This window comes from Haemorhous mexicanus, chromosome 16, assembly GCF_027477595.1.
Source record: "Haemorhous mexicanus isolate bHaeMex1 chromosome 16, bHaeMex1.pri, whole genome shotgun sequence".
NCBI classification, from domain to species: Eukaryota; Metazoa; Chordata; class Aves; order Passeriformes; family Fringillidae; genus Haemorhous; species Haemorhous mexicanus.
In genome coordinates, this window is record NC_082356.1 from 9158058 (window position 1) to 9174505 (window position 16448).

At 52.2% G+C, this 16448-nt stretch overlaps 1 long non-coding RNA gene and 1 pseudogene across 1 annotated transcript; one reads left to right on the forward strand and one right to left on the reverse strand.

Annotated features, from left to right (window-relative positions):
• Positions 1–3058: 3058 nt before the first annotated feature.
• Positions 3059–16448, reverse strand: part of LOC132334709 (zinc finger protein 850-like) — an 800740-nt pseudogene continuing 787350 nt past the window's right edge.
• On the forward strand, positions 10855–15769 carry LOC132334891 (uncharacterized). Its single transcript, XR_009488537.1, has 2 exons — positions 10855–12078; positions 15413–15769. It is a non-coding gene; the product is annotated as an uncharacterized LOC132334891 (long non-coding RNA).

Genomic DNA, 16448 nt, shown 5'->3' on the forward strand with positions numbered 1-16448 from the left:
ACTCTTAGAACACATTTTATTTCTACCTTTCTACCAGTAACTAATTCTTTGTCTGCCACTCAGCATCTGCATTGCAGCTCTTTCCAACCAATCACCCTGTGCTTCCAACACAGCAGAAAATGGAGGAGATGAAGAACAAGAAGGAGATCAGGCAACGCCCAAAATCCTCCATCTTGTCTTCTATCCACCCTCAGACTAAACATCCAAAGCTCTCAGTTTTTCACCCTGTGATAAACTACAATACTCTCTCTTTCACACGCTCATAGATCCCAATTCATCCCAAAGTCCTGGAAGCTTTCTCCATGGACAAAAGTTAAAAGCAGTGTTCTCCTGGGGATCAGGACTTCTCAGGACAGGCAGGGAGACATTCCCTGTGCCCTGGGTTCCAACAGCAGGGGGGAAGGGGAGGTTGGGGACAGGAAAAGGACTTGGGCAGGAAAAAGGGGAACCTTAAACAGCGTGGTAAGCGCCATTTCTAGAGGGAGGGCCCGGGACGGCGCGGCCGTCACCTTCCCGGGTAGGTGTGGATACACAATCCAGGTAAGATTTCTCATGGATCCGTCTGGGAAACATTAGGGAGCTGGAGATGAAGAATCCTGAACAACCTTGCAGGTGGTGTTTGTGACAATTGTTTTCCTCATGGATTGTTTACCCCAAGGGGTGTTTTCTTAATTAGCCAATCATGTGAAATGTAAAATAACCAATTAGGTCCACCTGTATTGGGATCGAGTACCAAAAAATGCGTCTCCTAATAAAGATGATTATTGGCCTTCTGAAGATGCATGGAGTGTGTCACTCATTTATCCGTGTCATTTCTGACTCAGCAGTGACAGGCAGGGAAGGGGGGACATGGAAAGATGGGGGGGAAAGGAGGACACAGGACGGAGAGAGGACAGCAGCGCTCCCATGTCACCTCTGGATGGATTCTGTCCCGTGTTCTGCCCTCAGGAAAAGAGAGACAGAGTGGCACAGAGTGTTGGGAAGGATGAAAGTTTGACAAGAAACTTTAAAGATATGTGTGCATGACAGAAAGATTTTTGAATGTAGAATCTGAAAAAGGAATAGAGATGGAACCAAGTTTTGACATAGAATTGTTGAGCCAGTCTTACTGGGTAACTAAGGCAAAGGGTGTGCTACTTACAAGTGGTTTTTATGGCTTAGAGCAAAGGATAAACCCACCTCAAACAAGATGTTTTCACCAACCAAAAAGATTCCACAGGTAAACAAGTCAGCAAAGTTGCAAGTAGAAAAAAGGTCTCTGAATTTTCCACTGCAAGAAAACTGAAAAACAACTTCTAGCTTAAACTAACGTACTAACTTTTAGTGATTGGAGAATAGTGACATGAATATGGTAATTACAGGAGTTATGATAGGCTATAGATAAAAGTAAAGGTATAGATTGTTTCTTCTGTGTTAAGATGCTCAGCAAAGCAGAGTATATAATGCACTGTAACCAGAGCTAAAGGATCTCCAGGCCTGCCTGCAGCTGGAGCTGACAGCTGGAGGCACAGGCTCTGTCACCAGACCCTGGACTGCTGTAACATCTTGGATACAATAAACTGCATTTTGGAGAGCTGCCTGGAGCCCCTCATCTCTCACTCAGGCTCTTAAGGGAGAGAGACACGGGGTGACAGAGAGATGGCAGTAACCCCGTGCCATGCTGGCAGTTTTCACTCCTTGCTGCACGCTTGGGAACAAAAGGGTAAGGAAAGATATGGGCAATGTTATAGAAACATATTATAATATTGGTTTTTCACAGATATTAAAATGGATTTTATATGTGTGATGTTAAAGCAACTTGGTATAAACATATAGGTTTTATTCCTGTTGTTAATTAAGCTTCATGAAATAGCCGCTTGTGTTAAAATTCCTGCTGGGATGGGATAACATCCAGTGCACACAGGATGAGGACACCTGTACAGATCTGCCAACTATCAGCACTCCCTGTCTGAAGGCAGAGTGCACCAAGGCCCAAAACTGGAGGTGATAAAGAGAAGGAGCCAAAACCACAGCCAAGAAACACACATGCTCTGAAAAGGCAGACCCAAGGAGGGGCCAGGTAGAAGAGTTTCTGGAAGATGTGAAGTAGTTTATGGATATGCATGAGGGTCTATGAATATTCAACAGGCTGGTGTAAGGGAAAAGGTATTTCAGGGGGATCCCCAAAGGGAACAGGGCGCTCCTGGCTGAGTGCCAAGATGCACCCGGCCATAATAACTTTTGCTCCATGGTCCTGGTCTCCCACTGTCCTTTATTAAACTTTTTACATTTTCACAGGAGAGTGAATGTGGTTTTCACATTTAGGAACGATTTCAGTTTTTTCGTTTTTTTAAAGGAGGGAGTTTTGAAGAGCTGCAAGTGGCTAATCTGCCTGCAACAAGGACCATTCCGCGGGCTCTTGTCACCTTTCCCGACACGACTGCTGCAGCTCATGGAGGGTGAAGCCCTGGTGGCTCCTTAGGGGTGGTTATGGACAATTGCAGGCAGCACCTCGATGCTCTGGATCAGCGGTGCCCCCTCCTGGGAACCCCCACGTTTTCCAGTTTCTGTGAAGCTGCCTGTGAAAAACATGTTCACTCTCCTGTAAATTAATGGCCCATTAACAGCAGATCTCTCCTGGAGGGAGGAATGGTTGTGGAAGAGATAAACTGCCCAATGCACAGAAGATAACTGCCCCACCTCTGACAGATGGCAAACACAACACACACTTATCTTGCAATCCAGGACCTGTCCTCACTGGCTGCCCCCATTCTCCAGAGTTCATGGTGCCCAGGGAGGCTGCAGCTGCCGGTGCCGGGAACAAACGAGACGGGTCCTGGTTTCAGAGAGCTCCAGAATCCATTTCTGACCCCAAAAAACAGGGCAAAGGCAGGGCCATGGGGTTTTTATAGGGTACGCCAGGGGTGGAGTTTGCGTTTGGGCCAGGGGAGGAGTTGTTAGCAACACAAGAAGGGTTAGATCAAATTCCTGCCTTTTAGCAACAGGGACACTCCACACAGAATGTGTCCCCAAATCCTAAATTCCTCCTCAAACATCTGAGAAATGGTGGGACTTTAGATATCTTTGATCAATTTCATTTATTTAACCATGTTTATGGTGGTTTTAAGGGATGAAGATGAGGCACAAGAAAATCATTGCCAGACCAAAAGGAGAAGCAGCCAGGTGTGTTCCCAACATGGATCACAGGAATGTGGGGGACCAGGGCTCTGCCCAATGTGGCTCCTCCAGTGGGGGATGGAGCTGGAGCAGCACACGAAGCTCTTCCTGCACTCGGGGCACTCGCAGGGCTTCCCTTACTGGTGCCTCCGTTGGTGTTGTGTCAAGGTAGAGCTCCGTGAGAAGCTCTTCCCACACTGGGGACACTCGTAGGGCCTCTCCCCAGTGTGGATGTGCCGGTGGTTGATGAGGGTGGAGTTGTGCTTGAATCCCTTCCCGCAGTCAGGGCACTGGAAGGGCCTCTCCTCTCTGTGAATCTGATAGTGCTGGAGGAGATGGGAGTTGGTCTGAAACCTCTTCCCACACTTAGAACACTCGTAGGGCTTCTCCCCAGTGTGGATCTTTTGGTGGATGACCAGGTTGGAATGCTGGCTGAAGCTCTTCCCACACTCCCCACACTCGTGGGGCCTCTCCCCAGTGTGGGTTCTCTGGTGCCTGATCAGGTTGGAGCTCCGGCTGAAGCTCTTCCCACATTCCTCACACTCGTGGGGCCTCTCCCCAGTGTGGATGCGTTGGTGCATGACAAGATGGGCATTTCGCCTGAAGCCCTGCCCGCAGTCGGGGCAGCGGAAGGGCCTCTCCTCTGTGTGAGTGCGCTGGTGCTTGAGGAGATTGGAGCTGGTCTGAAACCTCTTCCTGCATTGATCACACTCGTAGGGCCGTTCCCCAGTGTGGGTCCTCTGGTGCCTGATCAGGTGGGAGCTCCACCTGAAGCTCTTCCCACACTCCCCACACGTGTTGGGCTTCTCCCCATCATGGAGCTGCTCATGCAGCACCAGCTCCGAGCTCTGGCTCCATCTCTGGCCGCCTTCCCGGCCCAGGCTGGCTCTTTCCCCCTCAGATCCCCGCCATCTGCGTTTGCAGCCCCTCCTCGTGCAGGATCTCCGGGGCTTTTCCTCCCCGTTGGGTTCCTGCGCCGTGGAGCCGCTCAAAACGGCCTCTTCCACGAGGTTCTGACACAGGGATTTGTCCTCCCTGCTCTCCATGCTCAGCTCCTGCTCTGGAGGAAGAGGGATAAAAACAGGATGGGATTTGCCTCCGTGGCACAGGCAAGGGGAAGGAGATCCCCCCAGGGCTGTCCTGCAGCCAGGGGCCGTGCTGGGCTGGGAGATAGAGCAGGACAGAGGGGGAAAGGGGCACTGACTTCCTCCTCACCTGCCTCAGTGTCCTGGGGCACCTTCCTCTTCCTCACTGCCTCCCAGGGGCTGGCAATGGGAAATCCTGGTTTGGGTAAAACAATGGATGACCACGTGGATTTTGAAGGTCCCTCTGTCCAAGTCCATCTCTATAAGTCACAGGCCACCTGGGCTCCATAAAAACCTCCCAAACACCAACATTTAGCCCTGAAAAAGCCTCCAAAGAGTTCCCTGTCCCTGGTCCCTCTGGTGTTCGGGGTTCCCCCCTGTCCCAGCTGCTGGGGGTCACACTTGGATTGGGGGTCCCCCTTCTCCTCGGTGCCTGCCCTGCCCAGGCTGCTGGCAGTCCCAGCAATCCCAAAAGCTCCCCCCTCTTCGCTCTCCCCATTTCGGGATGCCGGGGCTGTTTGGGCTCCCGGGTCCTTTCTCCCCTCACTCTCTGCTCTGGGCTGCAGGGGCTCCAAGGAGTCCCCCCTGCCCCTCTCCAGGCTCTTGAGGGTCCCGCCAATGGCGGCGCTCCCCCCTCTCTGGGCTCCCCACTTTGGGCACCTGGGGGACACAGGGCTCTGCTCCTCCAGGCTGCCTCTGCCGGCAGCCACCACCGGCACCTCCCGATGTCCCCCCAAGGGGCCTTTTCCACTCAGCCTTGGACTTCTTAATTCTCCAAACATCCCCCCAAAAAACCCAACCCAGGGATCCCCCCGGGATATCTGGGCCGAGCTCCCCCTCCCCGCTCACCTGCGCGATGGGGGGGGCGATGATCCCACAGGTGGGGGCTGCGAATCCAGGCAGGGCTCGAGCACGTGGTTCTGTCCGCTCAGCCTTGATCCGCCTTTGTCCCTCCTCTTCCTCCCGCTCCTCCCCTTCCATCCCCGCTCCTTGTCCTCCTCAGCTCTCTTATCTCCACCTCCTTCTCCTCTTCCATCCCTCCCCTTCTATCCCTACTCCTCGCCCTCCCTAACCCCACCTCCTTTCCCTGCTTCTATCAATCACTGCTCTCTCTCCGCCTTCATCCCTCCTCTTCCATCTCCCCCCCCTCCTCCCCCTCCCTAACCCCACCTCCTTCTCCCCCTCCATCCCTCCCCTTCCCTCCCTCCTCCTCCTCCCCCAGCAGCAGCGACACCCTCGGTGCCCCGTTCCCGCAGCCCTCGCAGCCCGCAGCAGGAGCGGGGATGGAGCCGGGACAGGTCGGGATGGGCAGCGCGGGGCTCTCGGCTGCTCCCAGCCGCTGCGGGCGGGGGGAACCCGGCCCGGGCCAAAGGAGAGGCAAACTGGGAAAACTGGGGGCTGCACATCCAAACTGGGCCTTGCTGGGGACCCTGCCTGGGCACTGCCAGCCCTTGGGGCTCCTCTCGGCACCTCCGGGAGGGGGGAACGCACACAGGGCTGGGGGATCCCAGCAGTGGCAGCGCTGCCGGGGACTGGGCTGGACTGGGATGGTACTGGGAGTGACTGGGGCTGTACTGGGTTTGTATGGACATCATACTGGGAGTGACTGGGACTGTACTGGGTTTGTACTGATATCATACTGGAATCATACTGGGAGTGACTGGGACTGTACTGGGTTTGTACTGACATCATACTGGAATCGTACTGGGAGTGACTGGGGCTGTACTGGGTTTGTACTGACATTGTACTGGGATCAAAGAAGGATCATACTGAGACTGTACTGGGTTTGTGCTGACATTATGCTGGGATCATACTGGGAGTGACTGGGACTGTATTGGGTTTGTGCTGACATTATACTGGGATCATACTGGGAGTGACTGGGACTGTGCTGGGTTTGTACTGATATCATACTGGGATCAGACTGCCAGGGCAGACTGTGATCACACTGATGGAGACTGGGATCACACTGGGAGTGAGCAGGAGCCTGTGGGGAGCAAATGAGACCATGTTGGGGCAAATGGGATGTACTGGGAGAAACTGGGATGGTGCTGAGGGTGACTGGCAGCAGCTGTGAGGAACTGGGATCATGCTAGGAGCAACTGGGAATGACTGGGAGTGACTGGGTGCATGCTGGGGGCCATTGGAAACTGCTGGGCTTATTCTGGGATGAACTGGGATCATACTGGCAGTGAGTCCCACTAAACTGAGGGTGACTGGGAGTGCTTGGGAGCAAATGGGATCATACTGGGGATACTGGGAGTGACTGGGAACATGCTGGAGGGAACTGGGGAACACTGGGAGATACTGGGAGTGACTGGAACAAAAGTGAGGGTGAAAGAGAGCAGCTGCAACCATGTGGAGCACAGCTGGTTCATACCAGTGGGCTGGGGGAGTTTGTTGGGAGTTTAGGGCAATTATTGGGGTTTTTGGAGAGAATTACTGAGTTTGGGGGGTGTTGGGGATTTTGGGGGGTTTGTGGATTTTGGTAGGTTTGGATTTTGGGGGATTCTATCAGCCTTTTTTGTTAGGATTTTGGGAGGTTTTTGTGGGGTTTTTTGGGTGTTGCCAAGATTTCTTTGGGTCTTGGGGTGGATGTTGTGGGACTTTTTATGGTTTTGCGGACATTTTTGAAGGGATTTGTGGGGTTTAATGAGGATTTTGGGGATTTGTTGAAATTTCAATGGATTTTGTGGGCGTTTATCGGGATTCTAGGGTGTTCTAACAGGACTTTGTGAGAGTTAATTGGGATGTCGTGGGTTTTATAGGGACTTTTGGGGATTTTAAGGAGATTTTGGTGCCTCTCAGCCCTTCCCAACATCCGGGAATACCTGCAAAGCCCCCCCAAAATTCCACTAAAAACCTCCAAAATCCCCAAAAAACCCTCTGCACACCCGCAAATCCCACAAAATACCAGTGGAACCCACCAAAATTTAAAAACACTCTTGAAAATTTCAATAAATCCCCCCCAAGAAACCCTCCACAACTACAATAAAATCCCCCAAAATCCAAAACCCCACAAATCCACAAAACCCCCCCAAATCATGTAACACCTCCCCCAAAACCCAGTAATTCTCCCCAAAAACCCCCACCAAATCCCCAAAACCCTCCCCCAAATCCCCTAAAAAAGCCCCCAAAATCCCCCCAGACTCACTGGGGCCGTCCTGGATCAGGGGGCACCGGCCGGTGGAACAGGAGCCACTTCAGGGGGCCCTCGGAGCTTTTTGGGGAGGGGGCACCATAGGAGACCCCCCAAAAACCTGAAGGGGGAACTCCTGCTGTGTCCCCTCCCCCTGAAACCCCCAGACCCCGGTTCAGGGTGGGTCTGGGACCCCCCCGGGACCCCCAAATCTCCCCCAGGTCCCCCACAGTCCCCCAAGGTTGGCCCAGGACCACTCCAGACCCAAAACCACTCCCCAAGACCCCCAAAACCTCCCCAGGACCCTCAGACTCCCCCCAGTTTTCCCCAAAATTCACCCCAGACCCACCTGAGACCCCCCAAAATGCAGACTGTCCCAAATCCCCCTCAGGCCCATTAATCCCCCCAGACTCCCCCAAATTCCCCCCAGACCTACCTCAAAACCTCCCAGATCCCCTCACAACACCCCAGTTCCTCTCAAAATCCCCTCAGACCCTCCCAGTTCCCCTCAGATCCCCCTAAACCCACCTGAGAACGCTCCAGACCATCTCAAGCTTCCCCCAAAGCTCCCTAAAGCCCCCTCAGACCCACCAAAGCCCCCTCACACGCCCTCGTTCCCCCCAAACCCACCGCACACCCCCCTATTTCCAGTCAATGCCCCCAACAATCCCCCCTTTCGCCTCAGACCCGCCCCAAACCCCCCCAGTTTCCCCCCGACCCCACCTCAGCTTCTCCTCTGCCGCTTTCGCCTCACAATCACCCGCCTCCGCCGCGTGGGCAGGCTCCCAGCCAATAGCGACGCGCCCCAACCCGATTCAACCAATGACCACGCTGCATGTCCCCAAAAAACCAATCACGGCGTGGTTCCTCTCAGTAACGCCCGCCTTCCCTGCGCGGCTCCGGCCAATCAGAGACGAGCCCTGAGCGGCGCCCCGTTCCCCGCCGCCACCGGGACCCGCCGGGCTGGGGACAGGTGCGGGAGGGTCCTGGGGGGTCTGGGGGGGCTTTGGGGAGGGGTCCGGGGCTTTGGGTGGGGTCTGGGGAGGGTCCTGGGGCATTGTGGGGGGACCTGGGGGTGCGGATGGGTCCTAAGAGGAGTCTCGAGGGGGGATGGGGGGGGTCTGGGGGGATTTTGGGGAGGGGTCGTAGGAAGGTCTTGGGAGGGTCATGGGGGGTTGGGATGGTCCTGGGGGAGTTTGGGGAGGGCTCTGGGGGGTCCTGAGGGTGTCCTGGGAGGGTTTTGTAGGTTTTGGGGAGGGGCTTTGGGGGGTCTGGAAGGGTTTGGGGAGAGGTCCTGCGGGGGTCTGGGGAAGGGCTGGGGGAGCCTGAGTTGGGTTTGGGGAGGGGTCTGGAGGGTCCTGGCAGGGTCCTGGGTGGGGTCTTGGGAAGGGTCTGGGGGGGTCTCAGGGGACATCCTGGGCTGGGCCCGATTGGGGTCTGGGGCTCTCAGGGGGTCCTGGGCCAACCCTGGGGGGCTCTGAGGGGTTTGGGGTTCCTGGAGGGGTCCTGGGGGAGATTTGGGGGTCCCGGGGGGTCCCAGGCCCACCCTGAACCGGGGTCGGGGGGTTTCAGGAGGAGGGGTCACAGCAGGGTGTCCCCCCCCTTACCGGTTTTTGGGTGGTCTCCCATGGTGCCCCCTCCCCAAAAAGCTTCGAGGGCCCCCTGAAGTGGCTCCTGTGCCACCGGCCGGTGCCCCCTGATCCAGGACGGCCCCAGTGAGTCTGGGGGGATTTTGGGGGCTTTTTTGGGGGATTTTGGGAGGGTTTTGGGGATTTGGGGATGGCTTTTTTGGGTTTTGGGGAATTTTATAGGGAGTTTAGTGGGAATTATTGGGGTTTTTGGAGACAATTACTGAGTTTTGGGGGTGTTGTGGATTTGGGGGGTTTTGGAATTTGGGGGATTTTTTTGGGGTTTTGTGGGGGGTTGGTTGTTTTGGGGCATTTATTGAAGTTTTTGGGAGTATTTTTTAATTTGAGTGGGTTTCACTGGTATTTTGTGGGATTCTCTGGGGTTTTGGAAGATCTTATTGTAATTTTGGGGGGATTTTGGGGGACCTTGGGTGGTCTGAGGGGGCTTTGGGGTTGTCCCCAGTTGTGGGGAAGGGCTGAGAGGCACTAAAATCTCCTTCAAAGCCCAGAAAATCCCAATAAAACCCACAAAATCCCAATTAAATCTCACAGAATCACATTAGAACACCCTAGAATCCCAATCAAAGTCCACAAAATCTATTGAAATCCCAACAACCCCCCCCAAAAATCCCAATTAAACCCCACCAATCCTCCTAAAAATATCAATTAAACCCCACCAATCCTCCCAAAAATATGCCCAAAACAACAAAAAGTCCTACAAAATCCCCCCAAGACCCAAAGAAATCTTGGCAGCATCCAAAAAAACCCCACAAACCCCCCGCAAATCCCACCAAAGAACAAAAAAAAATTCCTCAAAATTCCTGGACCTGCAAAGAATCCTAATAATGCTCCCAAAAATCCAATAAAATTCCCCAAATACCCCAATAAAACCCCCAAAATTCTGGAGACTGTCACTGTCCTGGTTCAGGGCAAGTTTGGGAGAGAACCCCCCAAAGGGCTCCTCTAGGAAAGCAGATTCAGTCGCCCCTCCCCCAACCGGTCCGGGAGAAAATACCTCCTTGGAGAAAAGTGGAAAAACCTGTTCATTAAACAATAAAACTTAAACAATATTAAACAATGAAACTCTTACTGCTCCAGAAGAGATGACAAACTCACCAAGTCCCCCCTGGGTTGCAGTTCAGCTCACTCAGTCTCTGCTCAGCCCCTCCGGTGCTGGAAATGCCGCGGCCCAGGCCCGGCCCGGGGGCCACAGGTGGAGCTGCCGGTGCTCTGCTGGTGTTCAGTCCAGAGCAGGTGTGAACAGGGCCAAAGAAAAGGGAAAAACCACAGTCTAGAGAACTTCTTTGCCTCACCTAGCTAAACTAACTAAAAGCAAAGGAGAGCTCTGTCCCGCTGTCTGTCTGCCGACAACACAGTCCAGGAGCAGGAATGTGGAGGAGTGAGTTGTGTCTGAAAACAAACTGCTGCTGCTTCTCTCTCTCCTTCACTCTCTGGAACAAGTCTTAAAGGTGCAAAACTTATTATTCAGCACAAACAGAACAAGACGACTGGGGATAAAAGCATCATATAGTCAACCTATAACACTGCTGCACTCAGGGAGAACAGAGCAAGTTCTGTGAGGCAGAGTGGTGAGTGGAGAGTGAGGGGAGATGGTCTGTCATTCTGACCTGTTCAGAGTTTCTCTGGGATTTCACCTTTCTCAGGTGGAGGGTCATCACCTTCCAACCTTTCCCTTAAAAAGTGACCAGGTGCTGCTGAGAGCAGATGGATCCACCACAGCCCAGCTCCACATTTGTAGACAAGGACTCACGTTGCTCATTCCACCAACCCAGCAGCATTTTCAGTGTCACAACACCTCTGCCTTTCCCTGTCAATCTTATAACTCTGAGATGCCCTAGGACAGATTTGTACCCTGGACTGAAGTTCCCAGCTTGGACTGAAATCTGAGGGAGACTTCCAGATGTTCCTATGATGGCATTGGATGAAGGGAGATGCAGCTCCTTCCCTGGCTGCACTGACAGCATTGCTCAGAGCCAGGCACTGGGGACAGCATCACCCTGAGCCAGCTGTGCCCCCTGCCAGAGCCCCCAGGGCTGGGCAGCTGCTCCCAGCCCTGTGCCCTGCAGAGGGAACTGGGCCCGGGGCTGCAGAGCTGCCCCATGGCTCTGCTGCAGCTCTGCCTGCACAGGAGGGGCTGCACGCCTTGGAGCCCCGGCCCTGAGGGCAGAGGCTTGGCTGGGGGCACAGGAGGGAGGGGACTTTTTCAGAGGGAGGGGCTGCACTGGAGGGGATCCTGTGGACATCTCTGATCTCTCCCTGCGACAGCATTTCTGAGTTTGGTTTTCCCTCATTGCCTGATCTTCTGTCTTCCTGGAGATTTTCCTCCTGCAGGTGTTTCCCTGTGCCTGATCTCTTGTGCCAGCACTCACAGACCCCAAATCTCTGGGCACTCTCCTTGGCTTGACAGAACCCTCCCTGTTTGCAGGGCACTGGCTGGGGCAGGTTCTGTTTGCAGCTTGGAAAAAGGACAGCTCAGACTGAGTCTGATGGCTCCAGCAAATGTGACTCTTGGGCTGTCCATGGGTAGAGTGGCTGCTTTGGCGGGGCTTGACAGCTGGCCTGCAAGCAAAGCTGAGTTAATAGAAGAAATAACAATTGATGATTTTCGGTGTATCCATAGCAAGGAAGAAGACAAGGCCGTCAGCATGGAAACCGATTAGAAAAGATACATGAGAATTTTTGTAAGCTAGACTATGTGCCTAAGTGGATGTGTATACGTGCCTTATTACAATTTCTGTTAAACTTTTGCCAATTATATTGACGCTGATTGCTTTGCACCAATGAATATAATAAGTTATTGTAATGTAGTTAATGACTTAAGATCACGCTTTGTTAAGGGTGGATAAACGGGAGAAGACGCAGAGTAAAAACTTTTTTTCTTCCTGGACTTTGGTCACGTGTGTATGTCACATCCGGCCTAAAGGTGACATTTGGTGCTACCCTGACCTGATGGAACTGCCGGGCGAGGGGCAGTGAGCACAGAGCCCAGCGAAGCTGAGAGCAGCGGGGAGCAGCTGCCAGTCCGGACCTGATTCTGACACCTGGAAAAAAGGTGAGCTGCTGGGAACAATGGGAAATAATTTAACAAGTGAAGAACAGATTGTTTTATCTACATGGAAAACGTCCTTAAAAAGAAAAGGAGTTAAAACAACGGACTATGCTCTGCATAGTATTTAATTATGGGCAAAGTCTCAAAATTTTAAGACTGATGTAACTACTGCTTTTAGTGTTAGAGCTTGGAAAGAAGTTGGAGAAAAACTCTGGAAGTAATTCAGAATGGGGATAAAGCAGCTGCAGATTTATCTCCTACTTGGAGGTTGCTTTATAACACCTTAAAGGAGTGGAAAGCAGAGCAGGACAAGAAAGACCTGGAGGAGGAACTCGTAGCTGCTGGGGAGCAGCAAAGGGAAGAAGCTCAGCATGAGTGTTCTGCTGGGATTTTTTCTGCAGAGACTGTTGCTGGGTCTGTTGCTACAGGAAAAGTTGATAAGGCTTCTTCGTGTTTGTCTGCAAAAGGCTTCAAATCCAAGTACCCCTCCCCCATAGAGCCACTAGCTGAACTTAATGTTAAATCTAACTCTGAGTCCTCGGCACAGTGGCCGGCTAAGATGACCTTAAAAAAGAAACAAATTGAGCCATCTGCTCCTTTGCTTGATTCTGACTCTGAACTGCATGAACACATGGAAATATTAACTCTTTCTCCTCCTTTCTTTTCTGATTCTGATAGTGATAATGAGGAAATTACAGGGGTTAAAAGGTCTGACTTAATGCATACTTCTGTTTGCTGTAAAACTGGTAATAGAAATAAGCTTCGTAGAACTGGTAGTAGAAATAACCTTGGTAAAACTGGTAGTAGAAATAAGCTTGGTGTTTCAAAAGCTCAGCCTTCTGATAATGTCACTGTAACTGTTCGTGATTCTTTTCGGTGCTGGGAATATGTTAAAAGGAAAGCAGTTGAGATAGGAGGCTGGGATTTAGTGGAGAGAATAGGCACACCAAAGGGCTTGGATGCTCTTGATATGGATGCTAATAGTGTTGCTACTAGTGTTGGTAATGGTAAAATGGCTTTTTCTGTGTTTAAAGCAGTTCCTAATTCAGGATGAAGTGATAGTCATGAGGTTTTTGCATGGAAGGTTGTGCAGGATCTTCAGTCTAAAGTAGCTAAATTTGGTATTAATTCTGTTGAAGTAATGCAATTAATTTGTATTGTTAATACAGATTTGCTGTCTCCTTATGATATTGTGCATTTGGCAACTGTTTTGTTTCAACCAGTGCAGTATAACGTGTTTCAAGAAAATTGGAGGTAATTAGCTGAGCGAACAGCTTTAGATAAAATGAAACTACCTCAGCAGGACCCTCGTCCTGCTGTAGGAGTTGATGTTTTGCTTGGTCAAGGGCCTTTTTCTAATCCAGATTTACAGGCATGGTGGGATCCCCTGGTTTTAACACAGGCTCAACAATTAGGTATGAACGCTATAAAACAATGGAAATGGCAGATCCAAAACAAAAATATGTCACTATAAAACAAGGTCTTAAAGAACCTTTTCTGCAATTTGTAGAAAAAATTGCTGCAGCAATTGAAAAACAGATAGAGGATGAAAAATTAAGGGAGAGTCTATGTAGGCAATTAGCCACTGGCACAATGTGGGAACTGTTCCTCCTCACCTCCTCCCTCATCTCTGCTCTGAGTTCTTGGACTACAGCAGAGACATGAGCCTGCATCAGGACATTGATCATACTTTCATAATTTCTAAGCTTGTTGGCAACAGAGCCCACTGTCTCTCGGTTGGTATCGGCATTAATTGTTGCAATGAAGGTGGTGTATTGAGATGGCCCCAGATTTGCCAGACTCCACAACATTTGCCCTGTGCACCTGACCTTGTCGGGGTCATTATCATGCTGTCCATCCCTCCCAAAGAGTACCTCCAATACTGACACTTCTCTCAGCTGCTGGATCCCTTCCTCCCCCCTCAGAGGGTCTTCCAGCACATTCTATGGTGGTGCTCCTGCATTCCCTCCCTGCGGACAAACCTCCCTCTGGCACTCACTAAAAGCCGCTCCCAGAGGGAAAGGGAGCCTGGCTCCCTTACAAAAATCTGATTGATACCTGAGTCCTGGGTCAAGGGTCCCACATTCCTTGCCTCACCACCATCCAGTTGCACACCTGTACCCATAAGGTCCCAGACCCAGAGTAACCAGATTGTACAAGCCTCACATCCCCGTTCTACAATGTCTTTGTGCAGATTACAGAGACTTTTGTACATCAGGGACTCAGTGATGATCTCAACTCTTGTCTCTCCTGTGGGTTGTGAGGGCCCTCCTTTCTTATGCTCATCTGGGTGCTCTGGCTTCATCTTAGATCTCCTTGTTTCCACTGGGGCAACTGCTGCTGGCTGTGATTGCCTTTGCAGTTCACCTGGAACCTGGACAGTTGTAACATCTGTGGGTTCCACTGCTGCACCATCAGACTCTCCCTCTTTGAGGCAGGGGAAGGGTTTTTCACCAGCCAAGGAAATGTACTCCTTCAGCATCTGGCCCATCTTTTTCACTAGAACCCCCACCCAACCTGGGTGGTTCATTTCTGAGATGGGCTCTGGGGCAGGGTCAGTCTCTGGGACAGCAGGATCCCTTGTCTCTGGGGTAGGTGTCAGTGTGGTTATCCAGGTTAATCTTCCCTTATCTCTGAATGCTAAATGTAACAGGCCTATCAGCAACACCAACCACTGTATGGTATCATTAGCATTTAGAGTGGATCTGAACCCTTTGAAAACTGGTGGGGCAGACCCAAAGGGCTGGGTGAATGGCTAGGAGAAAATTTCCCCCAGTGTCATTTCCTCACAGTAAGTACCATTATTAAAGTAACCCCAAAAACATACACTTAGTGTCTCATAGCTCTGAATCCATGTGCCTGCCTTCCAGAGGAAGTTAAAAATCCATTAATCCCTCACCTTATTAAGCCATAAAGCAAACTGGATAATAGCCACAGCAGCCTTAGTTATGGTGAGCCTGTGTTCCCAGGGATGGCCAGGCTGCTCCTGATGGGGCAGAAGGAAGAGCTCCAGGCCCTCTGTGAGGGTGACTGAGGGCAGTGGGCTGTCAGCAGGGGCTGGCTGGGTGAGCTGCAATCCCTGGGCAGGGAGCTGCAATCCCTGCCCCAGCTGTGGTGGGCTTTGCTCCTTGTGTGGTGGGGTGCTGTGGGCAGAGCACACAGAGATTTCAGGGATGTGGGCAGGGGGATTCATGGCCGGCACTTTGCAGCTGATCCCCTTGGCCCCTCCTCTCTTGTGGCCATGGCAAGAGCTGGGTGGGATGGCTCTGGCAGAAAGGTCTCCTTGGATTCCTGCACATCCAGGTTCTGACTGTGGCTCTGTTCCTGTCTCTTTCAGCCCTTCAAGGCCTGAGTGAAGACAACAGCCCGTCCTGCATAAGCATATTTGTTCAGGTGATGTTTGAGGGAAGAGCTGAACTACTTTCATCTGCAGGCTCAGAAGAACCAGTGTCTCTTTAAGACCTCCAGATCCCTTGGAAGGTGAGACCACCTGGAGACCAGAGGAGATCAGCTGGAGCTCCAGGCACAGCTGATGACTGGCACAGCTGAGCCTGTGGGAAGCTCCCATAGCTCCTGCCTTCTCTCTTGCTGTTGACAGCCCTCAGAACCTGCCCATCCCCTTTCTTCCCTCCCAGCTCATCCCTTTGCTTTGCCTTCCATTAATAAACAGTTTGGCTTCTTTGCTTTACCTGCATCTCTGTGGAGCTGGAGCGATGCAAATCCGGAGCCCTGGGACACACAGGTCCCTCCTGCCATTCTCTTCCACACTGTGTTTTTTGCACAGACACAGAGGAACGAGGGCAGATCAGGCTGGAAAGGTCCCTGTGCTGAAAGTCCAGTTCCACAACACTGTGGAGTTGCAGATCTTGCTGAGCACCCTGGAGCCCCTGGACTTTGGAAGAGCAAACCTGAGAATGCTCTGAACCCAGCTGTGAGGGATTCCATGGAAAGCATCCATGGAGGGCAAAGGAGCTTGGAATGCTGGAAGGTTTCAAGAACAGCTTCCTGAAAGCACAGCAGTGCTCCATCCCTGCACAGGATCAGGAAGAGGGCAGAACCAGAGACCATCTGGGCTTAACAGAGAGATTTGGGTGTGCCTAATGGGAAATGAAGCAGCAGCAGGGTGCCTGAGACTCGGAGGCGCGACCGTGCCAGTGCCCGGAGCGCTGTCAGGCAGTGCTGGGATCCCAGGTGTGGTTCTGGTCCCCACAACCAAGGAATGGCAGCCCCAGGCTCAGAGCCAGTCAGAAAGCCAACCAAGTGAGACCAGAGGGAGGGCACCCTTCCAGTTTCTCTTGGGCATGGCTGCAAAACAGCCCCTGCTGCTTCATCCTCTGCCTGTGTTTGGGGTGTGCTGGTGGCAGAGCCAGCCA